We start from the raw sequence: 22879 nt of genomic DNA, 5'->3' as shown, positions 1-22879 counted from the left end.
TAAGGATGGGAGGGCTGCATGCTGATGTGTGTCATAATGTTTATAAGGGCAATGCTAATGTGTGTTACAATGTCTATAAAGGTAGTGTTTTGTCTAATACCCTGGACCTACTGTACTGTAGCGATACTGTAAGTGTACTGTACTTAAGTTTTGAAGACAGTACAGTACACTATGCCCGCCTGAGTGATTAGGTGCAGGGTACTAGAATGAACAATTCCATTGATAGTGATGTCATAAAGATGCTGTCAATTTTGAACTTCATTGGCTGTACAGTATGCTGCCATTATACTGTACATATACTTTTACAGGGCTGGGAGCACGACGGCACAGGAGGCGGGCCAGGCGCCGCCAAGCTGGTAAGTATTGTCAAATACAGTAGTGTACATACTGTAGTGATTTATACAGTCCCACCCCCCTGTCCTGACCAGCACAGATAACTTACTGCAATCCAGATGGGAGGGAGGGTGGGACACTTCCTGTGAGGTCTGGTTGCCCGTGATGTTAAGAATGTCTGTTTACAAAACTAAATGTAAATATTAAACACACAGTGTAAATAACATTGTAGATATCTGAATACCCGTGCTTTGCTACGGGATGAGGATGGTAAATTACAGTGATAGTTGTTTGTTAATTTACTTTTGACAGCTTCACTTACAGCACTGTTATTTTTATTCTCACAGTACCACCACCACCACCACCACCACCTGCGCCGCCAAGCACCAGTGCAGCCGGTAAGCACACTACAGTACTCTCTGATTAGTGCTTTGCTTCCCAATGGTATTGTGTAACGAGAATTCTGGTGCGACTGTCATCGTTACACTACTGTACATGTGTCCTGGATACTGAATAGTACATGTTACAAATTGACAGCTTCACTTACAGCACTGTTATTTTTTTTCTCAAAGTACCACCACCACCACCACCACCTGCGCCGCCAGGCACCAGTGCAGCCGGTAAGCACACTACAGTACTCTCTGATTAGTGCTTTGCTTCCCAATGGTATTGTGTAACGAGAATTCTGGTGCGACTGTCATCGTTACACTACTGTACATGTGTCCTGGATACTGTATAGTACATGTTACAAATTGACAGCTTCACTTACAGCACTGTTATTTTTTTTCTCACAGTACCACCACCACCACCACCACCACCACCACCACCTGCGCCGCCAGGCACCAGTGCAGCCGGTAAGCACACTACAGTACTCTCTGATTAGTGCTTTGCTTCCCAATGGTATTGTGTAATGAGAATTATGGTGCGACTGTTGGTATAGTGCGATGGATCGATACCATAGGTGTGCAGTGGGGAGCCTTAGATAAAGTATTACCTCAGGAGTTACCTTGTATACAGACAGAACGAGACTTGAGATGTATATCTTCTTTATATAGTACTGAAATAGCAGGATCAATACATCAGGTTTCAGTATCATCAGCTTATCTCCTTCTCCCTCAGAGACTCTTCTAGAATAACCACATGTGAGGTAAAACAAACAAGTACATAACATATGCAACAGACAAACACTACATCTCTGTAACTATACAGCGCCATCTGCTGCCCCTGTACGGTAACTACATGCATATAAACGAAACCATAGTCTGTTGTCCATATTTCAACACCCCTTCTCAACAGACTGGGTTTCTTCAGTTAGACCCATCTTTGACGTAAGTCTCCAATGTCTCTCTCTGGTAAGAGGCTTAGTCATGATATCAGCTGTCATATCTTCTGTTGGGCAATAGTTCAACTCTATAAGACCTTGTTCCTGTAGATCCCTCAGGAAGTGATGCTTGACATCAATGTGCTTGGTTCTTGGGTTCACTCTTTCTGTTTGCGCTAATGCAATGCATCCTTGATTATCCTCATATATCTTGATAGGTTCTTCTTGAGGCATTCCTAGGTCTGATAGTAGTTGCATTAACCATACCACTTCTTGACTTGCGTGAGCTGCTGCAATATATTCAGCTTCTGTAGAAGATAGTGCTACGGTAGACTGCTTCTTGCTTGTCCAGCTGATTAATCCTTCTCCAATAGAGAATAGATATCCACTTGTGGATTTTCTGTCACTTGTGTCTCCAGCCCAATCTGCGTCAACGTATCCTGTTAACTTGTGACTTGTGTTTGCTGAGAGCTTAAGTTTCTTGTTAATCGTTCCCTTTAAGTAACGAATTACCCTCTTAACTGCATTCCAATCCATCTTGGTTGGTTTAGAGACTTTTCTGCTTAAAATCCCGACTGCTGTGGAGATATCTGGTCTGGTGACGGTTGCAATGTATAGCAATTTTCCTATAGCTTTTCTGTATAGATGGTTATCCTCTAACAGGTTGCTCTGATCATTTGGTTCCTTTTCATAACTTGTCTCCATAGGAGTGCTTGCTGTCTTTGCATCTTGCATACCAAATTCCTCAATGGTTTCCTGAATTTTGTATTTCTGACTTAGTGTGAATGTTCCATCACCTTCTCTTGAGATTTGCATTCCCAAGTAATGCGTTATGTGGCCGAGGTCTTTTGTTTCAAACTGACGGTTTAGTTCTTGTAACAATTCAACTTCGTCCCCTTCTTGTTCGAAACAAACTAGCAAATCGTCCACGTAAATTAATACATAGAACCATCTTTCCTCTATCAACTTTGTGTAGAGACATGGGTCTGCTTTGCTTCTGATGAATCCCTTTTCTGTCAGAACTCCATTTATCTTTGTGTTCCATGCTCTTGCTGCTTGTTTAAGACCATATATACTCTTGTTCAGTTTACATACGTGATCTGGGTTCTGAGAATTCACGAAGCCTGGTGGTTGTTCCATGTATATATCTTCCTTTAGTTCACCATGTAGGAAAGCCGTCTTTACATCGAAATGTTTCACTTTCATACCCTTTATGGCTGCTGTTAGGAGTAAGGTTCTAATGGTAGTGTGCTTCACAACTGGAGCAAACGTTTCATCATAATCTTCTCCAAATTTCTGTGAATATCCTTTAGCAACAAGTCTTGCCTTGTATCTTTCTATTTTTCCTTCAGAATCATACTTGACCTTAAAAGTCCATTTACATCCTATGGCCTTTTTGTCTAATGGTAGTCTGGTCAATGTCCATGTCTGATTGTCTTCCATTGATTCCATTTCTTCTTTTGCGGCTCCTAGCCATTTCTGTGCTTCTCTTTCAGAAAAATTAGCAATTTCTTCCCATGTTGCAGATTCTTGTATGTTAATGGCTTTTGCTTTGTAAGATAAACGTGTAGGTGCTTTTCCCTTATTTTCTCTTGAAGAGCGTCTCACACCCTCGGATGCACTCTCATGAGTGTCGCTGGTATTTGTCTTGTGTTGTGCTTCAACTTCTTGAATGATCTCTACTTCATCTGTTTCTTTGGATTTGGTGCTTTCTTCTTCTTCAGTAGAGTCTACTGGAGTTATGACATCATCTCGTGTTTCTTCTATGAATGTCACACTGTTGCTTATAACTACTTTTCCAGTTCTTGGATTTAAGATTCTGTAGCCTTTTGAGTGTTCACTATAGCCGACTAGAACTCCCTCTTCTGCTCGGTTCTGCAACTTGCTTCGTTTTTCAGCAGGAATGTAAACGAAGGCTCTGCATCCAAAAACTCTAATGTGCTTTAAGCTGGGTTTCTTACCGTGCCACAGCTCATATGGTGTCTTCCTTACTGCTTTGGAAAGTAGTCTGTTTTGAAGATAGGTGGCTGTTGCTGCTGCTTCACCCCAATATTTATCAGGTAGTCCTGAATCTGTAAGCATGCACCTTATCATTTCTGTTAGTGATCTGTTTTTCCTCTCAGATACGCCATTTTGCTCTGGTGTATATGGTACTGTCTTCTGATGCTCAATACCGAGTCCTCTTAAGTACCGTTCTATTTTCTGTCCTGTGAACTCGCCTCCATTGTCGCTGCGTAGAGTTAGCATATTCCTCTTGAACCTGTTTCTGGTCATGTTCACGTAGTCTTGCAGCTTTTCAAAGACTTCATCTTTACTTTTTATTAGATAAGTGACTGTGAACCTGGAGTAGTCGTCAATGAATGTCAGTATATACCTTTTGTCTCCTACGGTTCGCGTTTTCATAGGTCCGCATACATCACTATGTACCAGGTCTAGTGGTCTGGAAGCTCTGTTTTCACTTTTCTTAGGAATTGTTATCCTCGTTGCTTTTGCTTTTATGCAACATTGACACTTCATCATTTCTGAACAGTCTGACACTTTGAGATCCCTGGCTAGGTCTCTCTTCTGCATTTCCTTTATGCAATCTGGGTGTCTGTGTCCTAATCTTCTATGCCACTTGTGAATACAGTCAGCGTGTTTCTGTATACTCAGCTTTGCCTGCTGTGCTGCAATATCCAGACAGTATAAATGTTCTTTTATTCTGGCTGTAGCTAGTGTTTCTCTTCCGTTTTGGATAAAACACTTATTATTCTGAAACTTTACAGTAAGTCCTTTTTCTACTAGATTCTTTACTGATAGCAGTGCTCCCTCAAGCTTGGGAACATATAGCACATCTGTTACAGGTATTTCTGCATAGCTGCCATTACCCTTGGAGCATAGGAATTGACCATTCCCTTTCCCTTCTGCAATGATATTTGTTCCATCTGCTAGGTAGATTGTTTCTTTATGGTTCAAATCAAGTTCAGTAAAGAAGTCCTTGTTATTTGTCATGTGACTAGTCGCTCCTGAGTCTACATACCACTTTTCTGATAATTGGTTTACTGTCGCTTTAAATGTTCCATTCCAATTGTGTGCTCCTGTATCTGTAAGTGTGGCTTTGGCTCTTTGTTTGTGTAGTCTTTCTGGTGGTTTGTGCTGCTCTGTCTTCCATATGGTGCAATCCTTTTTCAGGTGACCCACTTTCTTGCATCTGAAACATGCTCTTGTTTCCCTGGTGTGTGGCTTAGTGTCCGCCATTTTAAGTGCTTTCTCTGTGTCACTTTCAGTATTGCACTCTGTAAGCTCCTTTCTGCGTTGATACTCCTCTATGAGCCTGTTCTTCACAAAGTCTAGTGTGATTTCTGCTTCAGGTCTCATTTCTAGTGCGTTTATTAGTGCACTGTATGTATCTGGTAAACTGCAAAGGAGGATGGTTACTATGTGGTTGCTTTTGATTTCTTGTCCCATTGACCTGAGCTGTATGGTTATCTCTAGTAGTGCACTGATGTGTTCTTGCATTGTCTTGCCTTTATTAAACCTCATTTGATATAATTTTCTTAATAGGAATAGTTTGCTGTTCAAACTTGCTCCTTCATGCACTCTCTGCAAAGCACACCACATGCCTTTAGCTGTACTCTCTTGTCTTATGTGTATAAGCTGTTCATCTTCCACTAGTAAACTTATAGTGGCTCTTGCCTGTCTGTCCTTCTTAATCCACTGCTGATCCTCTCCTTCAGGTCTGTCTGCATTTATAACATCCCATAAATCATCTCTGGTTAATAGCATTTCTACTTTAAACTTCCATGTTTGATAGTTCTCATTAGAAAGCTTGCTAGCAGCTAGTCTGAGATCTGTGTAATTTGCCATAACCCTTCCTTGTATAGATCTCTCTATTCTTCTGTGGTATTAAACTTGTTTTACTCACAGTTTTCTTTCCAAGGTTCTCCTGGGTTGTTTCTTGTGCGTTACACAGTCTGCTGTCTGCGCCTGCTGGGACTTGCAGTGCGACTCGTGATCTGGATGCTGCTTGGGATGCACTCCTGAAAACTTTATCTTATACAGACTCCAGTCTGGGCCCATAACCTGTTGGTATAGTGCGATGGATCGATACCATAGGTGTGCAGTGGGGAGCCTTAGATAAAGTATTACCTCAGGAGTTACCTTGTATACAGACAGAACGAGACTTGAGATGTATATCTTCTTTATATAGTACTGAAATAGCAGGATCAATACATCAGGTTTCAGTATCATCAGCTTATCTCCTTCTCCCTCAGAGACTCTTCTAGAATAACCACATGTGAGGTAAAACAAACAAGTACATAACATATGCAACAGACAAACACTACATCTCTGTAACTATACAGCGCCATCTGCTGCCCCTGTACGGTAACTACATGCATATAAACGAAACCATAGTCTGTTGTCCATATTTCAACAGCGACTGTCATCGTTACACTACTGTACATGTGTCCTGGATACTGAATAGTACATGTTACAAATTGACAGCTGCACTTACAGCACTGTTATTTTTTTTCTCACAGTACCACCAGTTACAGTATGCCACTAACACCATTTTATGTACAGTACCACACACAAAATTGCCCCTTATAAATTATGCACCAATGGAGGGCTGATGGTACTGTGTACCAGCACCAAATTTCTTAATGGTACTCCATACCACCCTACTGTTCTTTCACAACTGGGTACAGTACTATACAGTACTTAATGAACCATTGTTTGAATTTTCGTATTTGGAATTTTTGCATTTGGGGTGCCATCATCTGGATACTGAGCGATACTGAGGGAGCGAGTAGGGTTAGGGTTGTGCTGCGGCCATGGGTGGTTAGGTTTAGGCAACACCAGGGGGGACTTAGGGTTAAGCACCAAGTGGGAGGTTTAGGCTGCTTGAGGGTTTTTGGTTAGGGGGGGGGGTATACTTAACAACCCCCTGTGGGTATTTTCCAATTCGGTATATTTGCATTCGGGATGCCATCGTCGGTAATACTGAGCGCCGGCATACTGTATCTTATGATATTTTATGATTTATTTTTATCCATTATTTACTGTACTGTATTTCATTGTACTGTACAGCAGCTTATGTTACAGTGTTATTTTTCCACAGCAGCACGTGCCCCACCCTCCCAGGAGCCTACCCCACCTGACCAGGAGCCGGAGGTAGCGAGCTCCGGAAGTGGTAATCATTATTTTTTGTTACAGACACACTAGTTTCCCTACAGTATTACTGTAATTTTTTTATTTTACAATACTTGTTATCTTTTACACACAGATTGCCTCATTATTGATACGGAGGCGGAGGAGGAGGAGGAAATGGGGGAGCCCTCAGGCCAGCCTGGTAAGAATTGTAATCTACTGTACAATACTCTACTGTACTGTATTGTACATTTATTATTTATTGATTTATTAACAGTACCAATGGCTTGGGTTCGCATGACCAGTGGTCAGGATTCCAGCAGTCAAGTGACCGACAGCGGCATCCTGATTGCAGAAATCCCATCAGGTGAGGTATGGTATCGAAACCCTCCTCCACTAACCCCTAACCCTCCATTTATACTCTGCTTCCGGCCTCTTCATTTTGAATGCCGGGGTCTGGACAGCTGGTATTTTAGATGCAGGTACAGTACGTCCCCTACAAATGAACGGTCATTCCACACTCTGGCTAAGAATGTCTCTCTGCCTCTCTACTTTCTGTAGCACTGTACTACTGTAAAGTATTGGATAATACTTTAGTACAGTAGTATTGGAAATAACAATGGCAAATTTGACTTTTTTTTTTTTTTTTATATATTAAACACAGATGTCACTTACGTGGACTCGGGGGAGGAGGAGGAGGAGCCACAGTATAGTAAGTACAGTAGGATTTTCTCAAGCCCATTCTTAAAAGTATTGACCGAGTCCACTTTTATTACTTTTCAGGCAGGGAATTCCAAACGTACAGTATTTCCCTCACTGTGAAGACCCCTTTTCGCCTCTGTATGCGAAATCTCCTCTCCTCCAACACGAGTGACTGTGCACGTGTCCTCTGTGTCGATCTTATCAAAAACAGTTCCTGTGTATTGTCCCCTTACTGTATATATTTGTAAAGGTTAATCATGTCCCCTCTTAATCTCCTCTTTTCCAATGTAAACATGCCTAGCCTAGCAAGCCTTTCCTCGTATTCCAGCTTCTCAATCCACTTGATAACTTTGGTCTCCCTCCTCTAAACCTTTTCTAGTTCCACGATATCCATTTTGTAGTATGGTACCCAAAATTGTGCATCCTACCCACCCTCCACTAGCCTAACCCTCCAGTCATACTCTGAATCCAGATTTTGCATTCTGAATGTCGGTATCCCGACAGCCGTTATTTTAAAGATAGGTACAGTATAGTACAGTACAGTACTGTACTGTACATCCCCTACCACTGGACAGTCATTCTGTTCCTATCTTTCATTTTTGCTTTTTAATATAAATTTATATAATTTTTATGATATAAAATAATATATATATATATATATATATATATATATATATATACTGTATATATATATATATATAGATATATAGATATATATATAGATAGGCATATATATACATATATATATATATATATGTATTTGTTTTATATTCAACACAGACATTATTTTCATGGAGTCGGAGGAGGAGGAGACACAGTGTAGTAAGTACAGTAGGAATTTATCTCGCACATTTTTAAACGTATTGACCAAGTCCGCCTTTACTACTCTCTCTCAGGCAGGGAATTCCAAACATTTACAGTATTGTCCTCACTGTGAAGAACCCTTTTTTGCCTCTGTGTGGGAAATCTCATCTCCTCCAACCTGAGCGGATCTTATAAAAAAACAGATCCTCTGCAAGCTCCGTGTATTGTCCTCTTATATTTTTGTAAATTTTAATCATGTCCCCTCTTAATCTCCTCTTTTCCAATGTAAACATGCTTAGCCTAGCAATCCTTTCCTCATATTCCAGCTTCTCAATCCACTTGATAAGTTTGGTCGCCCGCCTCTGAACCTTTTCGAGTTTCACAATATCCATTTTGTAGTATGGTGCCCAAAATTGTGCATCCTACCCACCCTCCACTAGCCTAACCCTCCAATCATACTCTGATTCCGGACTCGGCATTCTGAATGTCGGGATCCAGACAGCAGGTGTTTTAAATACAGGTACAGTACAGTATTGTATGTCCCCTACCACTGGATAATCATTCTGCTCCTACTGTATTATGAATATCTCTCTGCCTCCTGTAGCACTGTACTACTGTAGACTACTGTTCAATTTTGTAGTAACTGTACTCTACTGTATTTTGTTTATAATCTTTTTTTTATTTTCCACTCAGTAATTATTGACAGTCACGAGGAAGAGGAGGAAGAGGAAGAGGAGAAGCCCTCTCCCCAACTTGGTAAGTAAACTGCAGTATTGTACTGTACTGTACATTGTGTTAAACCAATGGGTTGGGTTTATGTGACCAGCAGTCAGGATTCCAGCGTTCAGGTGACCGACAGTGGCATCCTGATTGCAGCAATCCCAACAGGGTGAGGTACGGTATCCTAAACCTCCTCCACTACCCCCTGATCCTGGCCTCGACATTCTCGTCTCTGTGTGCGAAATCTACTCTCCTCCAACCTGACTGAATTTTTGTTATACTGTATTCAACACAGAATACAAAAGTATATTTCATGGAATTTTTGTTTTCACAGGCCCTACACTGTCACAGGCCGTGGCGGAGGAGGAGGAGGAGGAGCACCAGTACCCTCTGTCCCCCACCACACTGTACCCATCAAGTAAGTCCAGTCTGGTACATCTTGACTCTGTAGAGCCTGTTTGAGCAAGGAGAGATTGATTGCTTCTTTTTTTGGTGGGGGCCCAAACCAATCAGTCATTTCAGCCACAGTCGTGTGGCAGACCCTGTCGCTGAAATGATGGGTTTGTTAAAGTGTGCATGTCCTGTTTATACAACACAACGGTGGGAGAGCCCAAGGACAATTCCATCTTGCGCCTCTTTTTTTATTTATTTATCTTTGCATCATGTGATGTTTGTGCCATCCTGTCTGACACTGCAGTGCCACTCCTAGATGGGCCAGGTGTTTGTGCCGGCCACTTGGGTCGCTTAGCTTAGTCATCCAGCGACCTCGTTGCACATTTTAGGACTAAAAATAATATTGTGAGGTGTTCAGAATAGACTGGAAATGAGTGGAAAGTATGGTTATTGCAGTTAATAATACTATAGGATCAAAATTTCCCCCAAATTCTATGATTTAAGCTGTTTTTGAGGTTTTTTTTTTTTAAAAACACCCAAATCCAAAACGCATCTGAATCCGACAAAAATCCGAAAGGGTGGTTTTGCCAAAACACGTCTGAATCCAAAACCAAAACACAAAAACCCGAAAAATTTCCGGTGCACATCTCTAGTTTTAATAAAGTCCAGGAGGGAAACATTCTCCTAATGAAGATACTGCAAGCAATAGGACACGAGGATGTGCACTGAGACTGGAGGGGGGGAGGTTCAGGGGGAATTTTAAGAAAAATTACTTCACAGAAAGTGCAGTGGACAAGTGGAATAGCCTCCCATCAGAGGTGGTAGAGCCTAAAACAGTAGAGCTACAGTATTTAAACATGCATGGAAGAGACATAAGGATATCCTTACAAAGAAATAATGATCAAATAAGGGCCCTCATTCCGAGTCGTTCGCTCTGTATTTTTCATCGCATCGCAGTGAAATTCCGCTTAGTGCGCATGCGCAATATTCGCACTGCGACTGCGCCAAGTATCTTTGCTATGAAGAAAGTATTTTTACTCACGGCTTTTTCATCGCTCCGGCGATCGTAATGTGATTGACAGGAAATGGGTGTTACTGGGCAGAAACACGGCGTTTTATGGGCGTGTGGCTGAAAACGCTACCGTTTCCGGAAAAAACGCATGAGTGGCCGGAGAAACGGGGGAGTGGTTGGGCGAACGCTGGGTGTGTTTGTGACGTCAAACCAGGAACGACAAGCACTGAACTGATCGCACAGGCAGAGTAAGTGTGGAGCTACTCTAAAACTGCTAAGTAGTTTGTGATCGCAATATTGCGAATACATCGGTCGCAATTTTAAGATGCTAAGATACACTCCCAGTAGGCGGCGGCTTAGCGTGTGTAACTCTGCTAAATTCGCCTTGCGAACGATCAACTCGGAATGAGGGCCAAGGTTTGATGTAAAAAAAAGGTAAAAAAAAGAGGCAGATTAGATGGGCAAAGTGGTTCTTACAGTATTTGTCGTCAAATTATATGTTTCTGTATGCAGACCCTCCAACATGACCCGCCCCACTAGGTACAAAATGCTCTGTTTCTGGACTTCCCTCTTAATTTATGATTTCCATCACCTGTGTTGAACTAGTTAAATGATAAGAAAGCTGTTTCTTCACAGGTGATGGCAATAATAAATTAAGAGGGAAGTCCAGAAACAGAGCATTTTGTACCTAGTGGGGCGGGTCATGTTGGAGGGTATGCTGTATGTACAACATTTTGTTGAAAATAGTACAGTAGTGTATTTCCTGGAATGAACCTTTTTTTTCTCATTAATGTTTTTTTTCACAGGCCCTACACTGGAACAGGCCGCCGAGGAGGAGGAGGATGATGATGACGCGGCATTTAGTGGTAAGAATTATTACTGACATTGATCTGATGCCATCAGAGTAGCACTTTTCATCAGATTTTTCTGGCAAATGCGTAGAAATCGGATGAAAATTGCACAAATCAGAAGGAGGACTTTAGATGAGTGTTTTTGTTTGAACTGGTGATGTTGCCCATACAGTAGCAACCGATCACATTCCACATTAACATTTATCTAGCTACACTTACAGACGATAATGCAGTACAGTAGGTAATACTGTATTTGGTTGCTACTGTATGGACAACATCACCTGTTCTATAAAAACCTCCCATCTTACTATATTTACCTGTCTCTCTCTCTCCCCTTGTCACTGTCTCTCCATTCATCTCTCTCTCTAGCTACTGTCAGTGATGAATTTCCCATTAGGCATGAGAGGCACGTACTGTATCTAGGGGCGGCATCTGTTTGGGGTCCGCAGTTGGATGCTTACAGTATGCTGATACTGTCATCCCAAAAATTACCAGTACAGTAACTGCTAAATATTTTCAGTGTACTGTACAATATGCCATCATTGCATGGAGTGTAAATAGGTAGCACATACAGTACAGTACTGTACAGTATACATAATTCAAAACATAAAAAAGTTGCTACCTTAGTATAGTCATAATCACCGGCATACGGGCCACTCACAAATGTTCTGATGGTGTCGGTGGGGCCCCTTGGAATCACCATGCCTGTCACAAGCATCCCTTTTTTTACCCACCTGTCACCGGGCCTTGACACTAGTGTACTATTACTATACTTTTTACTGTATACTGTATCTTATAATATTATTATTATTATTATTATTATTATCCTTTATTTATATGGCGCCACAAGGGTTCCGCAGCGCCCGATTACAGAGTACAAATGCACATAAAAAATAGGAAAACAGTGACTTACAGTTGAATACAATATAGGACAAGTACAGGGCAGCTAAGCATAACTACACCAGTAAACATAGAGATAAGTTCCAGGTGGTCAAAAAACTGTGGGATCTGGGTGGTTGAGGATTATTAAAGTAAGAAAAGTATAAGCACATGAGGGAAGAGGGCCCTACTCGTGAGAGCTTACATTCTAAGGGGAGGGGTAGACAGACAGGGATGACACAGATGGGGTACATAGAGAGCGTGGAACAGAGGGTTATGTTGAGATTTGGCTACATTTGGTAAAGAAATGGGTCTTAAGAGCCCGTTTGAAGTTTTGTAGAGAGGTGGAGAGTCTGAGGGGGAGAGGTAAAGAATTCCAGAGAAATGGAGCAGCACGTGAAAAATCTTGGAGATAGGAGTGGGAGGAAGTAATCAGAAGACAGGAGAGACGGCGTGCATTAGCAGAGCGAAGAGGACGGGTGGGAGAGTAAAGGGAGATAAGGTCAGAGATGTAGATGGGAGAGGAGTGGGTGAGTGCTTTGTAAGTGAGTGTGAGAAGTTTGAATTGGATTCTGAAAGGGAAGGGAAGCCAGTGGAGGGCCTGTAGGAGGGGGGAGGTAGACGTAGTGCGTTTGGTGAGGAAGATGAGCCGGGCAGCAGCATTGAGGATAGATTGGAGTGGAGAGAGGTGATTGTCAGGGAGGCCAGTTAAGAGGAGATTACAGTAGTCCAGTCTGGAAATAATCAGTGAGTGAATAATGATCTTAGTGGCATCCTGTGTGAGAAAAGGTCTGATTCTAGAAATGTTTTTGAGATGAAAATGACAGGTTTGTGAGAGGTGCTGAATGTGTGGTTTGAAGGAGAGGGAGGAGTCAAGGATTACGCCAAGACAGCGTACTTGGGGGCTAGGGGAGATAGTTGTGCCATCAATGGATAATGAGATTGTGGGAGGTGAGGCTGTGCGGGAGGGTGGGAAGATGATCAGCTCAGTCTTAGACATGTTGAGTTTAAGAAAGCGCTGAGACATCCAGGAAGAGATAGCAGAAAGACAGTTTGAGGTACGAGTGAGGAGAGCCGTGGAGAGATCAGGGGAGGAGAGGTAGATTTGAGTGTCATCAGCATAGAGGTGATATTGGAAGTTAAAAGAACTAATGAGTTCACCTAAAGAGGACGTATAGAGAGAGAAAAGGAGAGGACCAAGAACAGAGCCTTGGGGGACACCAACAGTTAGTGGAAGTGGGGGGGAGGTAGCATCATGAGAGGAGACAGAGAAGGAACGATCAGAGAGGTAGGAGGACAGCCAGGAGAGGGCAGTATCACGCAGACCAAGAGAGTGAAGGATTTGCAGAAGGAGAGGATGGTCCACAGTGTCAAAAGCAGCAGAGAGGTCAAGAAGAATAAGCAGAGAGTAGTGGCCCTTAGATTTGGCTGCATGGAGGTCATTGCAGACTTTTGTGAGGGCAGTTTCAGTGGAGTGGAGAGAACGGAAACCAGACTGGAATGGGTCAAGCAGTGAGTGAGAGGAAAGAAAGGCAGTGAGGCGATTATAGACAATACGCTCAAGAAGTTTGGAGGCAAAGGGGAGGAGAGAGATGGGTCGATAGTTGGAGAGAGTGTTAGGATCAAGGGTAGGTTTTTTAAGAATAGGGGAGACAAGAGCATGCTTGAAGGCAGAGGGGACAGTGCCTGATGAAAGGGAGAGATTGAGAAGGTGGGCAAGATGGGAACAGGCAGAAGGGGAGAGGTAATGGAGGAGGTGGGAGGGGATAGGGTCGAGCGGGGAGGTTGTGGGGGGGGAGGAACGGATGAGGGCCATGACTTCCTCGCCAGATACATGGGAGAAAGATGTCAGAGTTGGTAAGAGGGAAGGGGAGGGGTGGCAAGGGATGGGTGGTGGCTGGTTGCTGGTCTGGTGGGAAGTGATATCCTGACGTATGGAGTCAATCTTGGATGTGAAATAAGTGGCAAAGTCAAGAGCAGACAATGAGGAAGGGAGAGGAGGTGGTGGTGGGCAGAGGAGGGAGTTAACAGTGGCAAAGAGGCGCCGGGGGTTGGAAGACTGTGTAGAAATGAGGATTTTGAAGTATGATTGTTTAGCAAGGGAAAGGGCAGTACTGAAGGATGAGAGCATGAATTTGAAATGGAGGAAGTCTGCTTTAGAGCGTGATTTCCTCCACTGTCGCTCGGCAGTACGTGAGCATTTTTGTAGGTATCTGGTGCATTTGGTGTGCCAGGGTTGAGGTGTTGATCTGCGAGGGTGAATAGTGGTTGGCGGAGCAACAGAGTCAAGGGCAGAAGTAAGAGATGCATTGTATAGGGATGTGGCTTGTTCAAGGCATGTGAGAGAGAGAAGAGGAGAGAGAAGGGAGTCAAACAGGGAGGACAGGGATGAGGTGTCAATAGCCTCAATGTTACGCTTCGTGATGGTAGCCTTAGGAGGGAGAGATGGGGAAGCAGAGATAGATAAGTTGAAAGAGAGCAAATGGTGGTCAGAGAGGGGAAAAGGGGAATTGGAGAAATCAGAAATATCACAGCGGTGAGTGAAAACCAGATCCAGTGAGCTCCCGTTCACATGGGAGGGTGAGGTGGTCCACTGGGAGAGACCAAGTGAAGAGGTGAGGTTAAGGAGTTTAGAGGCAGGTGATTTTGTGGGGTTATCGATAGGGATGTTGAAATCACCTAGAATAATGGAGGGAATGTCAGAAGAGAGGAAGTGAGGTAGCCAGGAAGCAAAGTTGTCAAGGAATTTGGAGGAAATGCCAGGTGGACGGTAAATTACAGCAACTCGAAGATTAGTTGGTTGGTAGAGGCGTAATGCATGGACCTCAAATGTAGAGAATGTAAGAGAAGGTTCTGGAGGTATAAGTTGGTATGTGTAGCTTGAGGGTAAAAGGATCCCAACACCACCCCCATGGCGACCCCCGGGTCGGGGTGTGTGTGAGAATGTGAGGCCCCCAGCAGAGAGAGCAGCAGGAGAAGTGGTGTCATGAGGAGTAATCCAGGTTTCTGTAATGGCCAGGAGGTGCAGGGAGTTGGAAATGAAAAGGTCATGAGTGGGGGTCAGTTTGTTGCAAATAGATCGGGCATTCCAGAGTGCACAAGATAGGGGGTATGAGTTTGTGGGAGAGATGTGAATGAGATTATCAGGATTGCTGTAGCGTTGAGGTAGGAGTAATTTGGAAGGAGAAGATAAAGAGGGTGTGATGATGGTGCTGGGGCCTTGGCTAGGAAGGGAGACTGCATGCGTGAAACAGGGAGGGAGTGCAGTTTGATACTGGTGGAGGAGAGGTGAGGAGACAGGCAGAGGAGGGAAAGAGTAGGGTTGAGCGGTGGGGTATAAGTGGTGTGAAGGGGCAGAAGTGAATTGCAATGGGGAAACAGAAGAGGGGTAGGGAGGCAGACAGAGGAGAGGAGGGAGGATGAGATGTAGGAGACTGTGAGAGAGGGATAGAGGTGGTAACAGGGGACAGAATAAAGGAATAGAAGGACAATGAGTAAGGGGGGTTGCCAGCCTGGCCATAGTGTGGATGGTGTGTAAACTGGTAGTGTAATGAGAATAGGGGGAGGAGTGGTGGCTGTATGAGAGAGCAGTGAAGTTTGCAGAAAGAAATACGATTTGCAAGTAATTAAAATGATATTAATATCTACAGATTACCAGTAAATCAAATATTTGTTGATGTTAGATGGAAAATTATACAGTGTTGGCAAACCACAAGTCAGTGTTATTTCATCAAATATGCTTCTCAATTAAACATTTGTTTTCCAGGTATTTGCAGGGTCAGAGTAAAAGTTGTATTGCAGGTTTTTTGCAGAAAGTGAATGTTTAGTGTCCGGGTAAGTGAGGTTTGGAGAATAATAGGTGTGTACATACATTTGTAGCTGCAGTCCAAGGTTTGGTGGATTGTGTTGATTTGCTTTTGTTTGGAGTTTCCATGCAGTTTCCGTCCAGTTAAAGTCCAGTATAAGTGCCAGACGAATCCCTTAGAGATTTTCTCCCTTTGAGATCTTTCTCCACACAATGATTCAGCTACGCTAAAATCAGCTAAACTACACACCAATATAAAGCCCAAACATGTGTATGTAAGCACATTGATTGATTGGACCCTCCCCTAGCCCATCACCCATTTGGGGCAATAAAACTTAAACAAACAAATAATGTGTAGGAATGAAACCATTACACATTCCCCAAATAACTACAAATAAAACTTGGATAAATCTGCTAATATTTAATACACTAGTGACTAGACATACCTATGGCTAAGCATTCAGGATATTCCTATGTGATAATTAGCAGACTCGGTACAGCTTGCTGGGTATTGTTGTTCCACTAGACATACCTATGGCTAAGCATTCAGGATATTCCTATGTGATAATTAGCAGACTCGGTACAGCTTGCTGGGTATTGTTGTTCCACTAGACATACCTATGGCTAAGCATTCAGGATATTCCTATGTGATAATTAGCAGACTCGGTACAGCTTGCTGGGTATTGTTGTTCCACTAGACATACCTATGGCTAAGCATTCAGGATATTCCTATGTGATAATTAGCAGACTCGGTACAGCTTGCTGGGTATTGTTGTTCCACTAGACATACCTATGGCTAAGCATTCAGGATATTCCTATGTGATAATTAGCAGACTCGGTACAGCTTGCTGGGTATTGTTGTTCCACTAGACATACCTATGGCTAAGCATTCAGGATATTCCTATGTGATAATTAGCAGACTCGGTACAGCTTGCTGGGTATTGTTGTTCCACTAGACATACCTATGGCTAAGCATTCAGGATATTCCTATGTGATAATTAGCAGACTCGGTACAGCTTGCTGGGTATTGTTGTTCCACTAGACATACCTATGGCTAAGCATTCAGGATATTCCTATGTGATAATTAGCAGACTCGGTACAGCTTGCTGGGTATTGTTGTTCCACTAGACATACCTATGGCTAAGCATTCAGGATATTCCTATGTGATAATTAGCAGACTCGGTACAGCTTGCTGGGTATTGTTGTTCCACTAGACATACCTGGTAAGAGAACAATGAGATATGAGGTTACTTCATAGTTCAAGCAAATTGATCACAAAAGAAGTCCAGTATAAGTGCCAGACGAATCCCTTAGAGATTTTCTCCCTTTGAGATCTTTCTCCACACAATGATTCAGCTACGCTAAAATCAGCTAAACTACACACCAATATAAAGCCCAAACATGTGTATGTAAGCACATTGATTGATTGGACCCTCCCCTAGCCCATCACCCATTTGGGGCAATAAAACTTAAACAAACAAATAATGTGTAGGAATGAAACCATTACACATTCCCCAAATAACTACAAATAAAACTTGGATAAATCTGCTAATATTTAATACACTAGTGACTAGACATACCTATGGCTAAGCATTCAGGATATTCCTATGTGATAATTAGCAGACTCGGTACAGCTTGCTGGGTATTGTTGTTCCACTAGACATACCTATGGCTAAGCATTCAGGATATTCCTATGTGATAATTAGCAGACTCGGTACAGCTTGCTGGGTATTGTTGTTCCACTAGACATACCTATGGCTAAGCATTCAGGATATTCCTATGTGATAATTAGCAGACTCGGTACAGCTTGCTGGGTATTGTTGTTCCACTAGACATACCTATGGCTAAGCATTCAGGATATTCCTATGTGATAATTAGCAGACTCGGTACAGCTTGCTGGGTATTGTTGTTCCACTAGACATACCTATGGCTAAGCATTCAGGATATTCCTATGTGATAATTAGCAGACTCGGTACAGCTTGCTGGGTATTGTTGTTCCACTAGACATACCTGGTAAGAGAACAATGAGATATGAGGTTACTTCATAGTTCAAGCAAATTGATCACAAAAGAAGTCCAGTATAAGTGCCAGACGAATCCCTTAGAGATTTTCTCCCTTTGAGATCTTTCTCCACACAATGATTCAGCTACGCTAAAATCAGCTAAACTACACACCAATATAAAGCCCAAACATGTGTATGTAAGCACATTGATTGATTGGACCCTCCCCTAGCCCATCACCCATTTGGGGCAATAAAACTTAAACAAACAAATAATGTGTAGGAATGAAACCATTACACATTCCCCAAATAACTACAAATAAAACTTGGATAAATCTGCTAATATTTAATACACTAGTGACTAGACATACCTATGGCTAAGCATTCAGGATATTCCTATGTGATAATTAGCAGACTCGGTACAGCTTGCTGGGTATTGTTGTTCCACTAGACATACCTATGGCTAAGCATTCAGGATATTCCTATGTGATAATTAGCAGACTCGGTACAGCTTGCTGGGTATTGTTGTTCCACTAGACATACCTATGGCTAAGCATTCAGGATATTCCTATGTGATAATTAGCAGACTCGGTACAGCTTGCTGGGTATTGTTGTTCCACTAGACATACCTATGGCTAAGCATTCAGGATATTCCTATGTGATAATTAGCAGACTCGGTACAGCTTGCTGGGTATTGTTGTTCCACTAGACATACCTATGGCTAAGCATTCAGGATATTCCTATGTGATAATTAGCAGACTCGGTACAGCTTGCTGGGTATTGTTGTTCCACTAGACATACCTATGGCTAAGCATTCAGGATATTCCTATGTGATAATTAGCAGACTCGGTACAGCTTGCTGGGTATTGTTGTTCCACTAGACATACCTATGGCTAAGCATTCAGGATATTCCTATGTGATAATTAGCAGACTCGGTACAGCTTGCTGGGTATTGTTGTTCCACTAGACATACCTATGGCTAAGCATTCAGGATATTCCTATGTGATAATTAGCAGACTCGGTACAGCTTGCTGGGTATTGTTGTTCCACTAGACATACCTATGGCTAAGCATTCAGGATATTCCTATGTGATAATTAGCAGACTCGGTACAGCTTGCTGGGTATTGTTGTTCCACTAGACATACCTATGGCTAAGCATTCAGGATATTCCTATGTGATAATTAGCAGACTCGGTACAGCTTGCTGGGTATTGTTGTTCCACTAGACATACCTATGGCTAAGCATTCAGGATATTCCTATGTGATAATTAGCAGACTCGGTACAGCTTGCTGGGTATTGTTGTTCCACTAGACATACCTATGGCTAAGCATTCAGGATATTCCTATGTGATAATTAGCAGACTCGGTACAGCTTGCTGGGTATTGTTGTTCCACTAGACATACCTATGGCTAAGCATTCAGGATATTCCTATGTGATAATTAGCAGACTCGGTACAGCTTGCTGGGTATTGTTGTTCCACTAGACATACCTATGGCTAAGCATTCAGGATATTCCTATGTGATAATTAGCAGACTCGGTACAGCTTGCTGGGTATTGTTGTTCCACTAGACATACCTATGGCTAAGCATTCAGGATATTCCTATGTGATAATTAGCAGACTCGGTACAGCTTGCTGGGTATTGTTGTTCCACTAGACATACCTATGGCTAAGCATTCAGGATATTCCTATGTGATAATTAGCAGACTCGGTACAGCTTGCTGGGTATTGTTGTTCCACTAGACATACCTATGGCTAAGCATTCAGGATATTCCTATGTGATAATTAGCAGACTCGGTACAGCTTGCTGGGTATTGTTGTTCCACTAGACATACCTGGTAAGAGAACAATGAGATATGAGGTTACTTCATAGTTCAAGCAAATTGATCACAAAAGAAGTCCAGTATAAGTGCCAGACGAATCCCTTAGAGATTTTCTCCCTTTGAGATCTTTCTCCACACAATGATTCAGCTACGCTAAAATCAGCTAAACTACACACCAATATAAAGCCCAAACATGTGTATGTAAGCACATTGATTGATTGGACCCTCCCCTAGCCCATCACCCATTTGGGGCAATAAAACTTAAACAAACAAATAATGTGTAGGAATGAAACCATTACACATTCCCCAAATAACTACAAATAAAACTTGGATAAATCTGCTAATATTTAATACACTAGTGACTAGACATACCTATGGCTAAGCATTCAGGATATTCCTATGTGATAATTAGCAGACTCGGTACAGCTTGCTGGGTATTGTTGTTCCACTAGACATACCTATGGCTAAGCATTCAGGATATTCCTATGTGATAATTAGCAGACTCGGTACAGCTTGCTGGGTATTGTTGTTCCACTAGACATACCTATGGCTAAGCATTCAGGATATTCCTATGTGATAATTAGCAGACTCGGTACAGCTTGCTGGGTATTGTTGTTCCACTAGACATACCTATGGCTAAGCATTCAGGATATTCCTATGTGATAATTAGCAGACTCGGTACAGCTTGCTGGGTATTGTTGTTCCACTAGACATACCTATGGCTAAGCATTCAGGATATTCCTATGTGATAATTAGCAGACTCGGTACAGCTTGCTGGGTATTGTTGTTCCACTAGACATACCTATGGCTAAGCATTCAGGATATTCCTATGTGATAATTAGCAGACTCGGTACAGCTTGCTGGGTATTGTTGTTCCACTAGACATACCTATGGCTAAGCATTCAGGATATTCCTATGTGATAATTAGCAGACTCGGTACAGCTTGCTGGGTATTGTTGTTCCACTAGACATACCTATGGCTAAGCATTCAGGATATTCCTATGTGATAATTAGCAGACTCGGTACAGCTTGCTGGGTATTGTTGTTCCACTAGACATACCTATGGCTAAGCATTCAGGATATTCCTATGTGATAATTAGCAGACTCGGTACAGCTTGCTGGGTATTGTTGTTCCACTAGACATACCTATGGCTAAGCATTCAGGATATTCCTATGTGATAATTAGCAGACTCGGTACAGCTTGCTGGGTATTGTTGTTCCACTAGACATACCTATGGCTAAGCATTCAGGATATTCCTATGTGATAATTAGCAGACTCGGTACAGCTTGCTGGGTATTGTTGTTCCACTAGACATACCTATGGCTAAGCATTCAGGATATTCCTATGTGATAATTAGCAGACTCGGTACAGCTTGCTGGGTATTGTTGTTCCACTAGACATACCTATGGCTAAGCATTCAGGATATTCCTATGTGATAATTAGCAGACTCGGTACAGCTTGCTGGGTATTGTTGTTCCACTAGACATACCTATGGCTAAGCATTCAGGATATTCCTATGTGATAATTAGCAGACTCGGTACAGCTTGCTGGGTATTGTTGTTCCACTAGACATACCTATGGCTAAGCATTCAGGATATTCCTATGTGATAATTAGCAGACTCGGTACAGCTTGCTGGGTATTGTTGTTCCACTAGACATACCTATGGCTAAGCATTCAGGATATTCCTATGTGATAATTAGCAGACTCGGTACAGCTTGCTGGGTATTGTTGTTCCACTAGACATACCTATGGCTAAGCATTCAGGATATTCCTATGTGATAATTAGCAGACTCGGTACAGCTTGCTGGGTATTGTTGTTCCACTAGACATACCTGGTAAGAGAACAATGAGATATGAGGTTACTTCATAGTTCAAGCAAATTGATCACAAAAGAAGTCCAGTATAAGTGCCAGACGAATCCCTTAGAGATTTTCTCCCTTTGAGATCTTTCTCCACACAATGATTCAGCTACGCTAAAATCAGCTAAACTACACACCAATATAAAGCCCAAACATGTGTATGTAAGCACATTGATTGATTGGACCCTCCCCTAGCCCATCACCCATTTGGGGCAATAAAACTTAAACAAACAAATAATGTGTAGGAATGAAACCATTACACATTCCCCAAATAACTACAAATAAAACTTGGATAAATCTGCTAATATTTAATACACTAGTGACTAGACATACCTATGGCTAAGCATTCAGGATATTCCTATGTGATAATTAGCAGACTCGGTACAGCTTGCTGGGTATTGTTGTTCCACTAGACATACCTATGGCTAAGCATTCAGGATATTCCTATGTGATAATTAGCAGACTCGGTACAGCTTGCTGGGTATTGTTGTTCCACTAGACATACCTATGGCTAAGCATTCAGGATATTCCTATGTGATAATTAGCAGACTCGGTACAGCTTGCTGGGTATTGTTGTTCCACTAGACATACCTATGGCTAAGCATTCAGGATATTCCTATGTGATAATTAGCAGACTCGGTACAGCTTGCTGGGTATTGTTGTTCCACTAGACATACCTATGGCTAAGCATTCAGGATATTCCTATGTGATAATTAGCAGACTCGGTACAGCTTGCTGGGTATTGTTGTTCCACTAGACATACCTATGGCTAAGCATTCAGGATATTCCTATGTGATAATTAGCAGACTCGGTACAGCTTGCTGGGTATTGTTGTTCCACTAGACATACCTATGGCTAAGCATTCAGGATATTCCTATGTGATAATTAGCAGACTCGGTACAGCTTGCTGGGTATTGTTGTTCCACTAGACATACCTATGGCTAAGCATTCAGGATATTCCTATGTGATAATTAGCAGACTCGGTACAGCTTGCTGGGTATTGTTGTTCCACTAGACATACCTATGGCTAAGCATTCAGGATATTCCTATGTGATAATTAGCAGACTCGGTACAGCTTGCTGGGTATTGTTGTTCCACTAGACATACCTATGGCTAAGCATTCAGGATATTCCTATGTGATAATTAGCAGACTCGGTACAGCTTGCTGGGTATTGTTGTTCCACTAGACATACCTATGGCTAAGCATTCAGGATATTCCTATGTGATAATTAGCAGACTCGGTACAGC

Source organism: Pseudophryne corroboree, chromosome 3, assembly GCF_028390025.1.
Source record: "Pseudophryne corroboree isolate aPseCor3 chromosome 3, aPseCor3.hap2, whole genome shotgun sequence".
In the NCBI taxonomy this organism is placed as follows: domain Eukaryota; kingdom Metazoa; phylum Chordata; class Amphibia; order Anura; family Myobatrachidae; genus Pseudophryne; species Pseudophryne corroboree.
The sequence above is the reverse complement of the archived record's forward strand: the minus strand, read 5'-3'. Positions refer to the sequence as shown.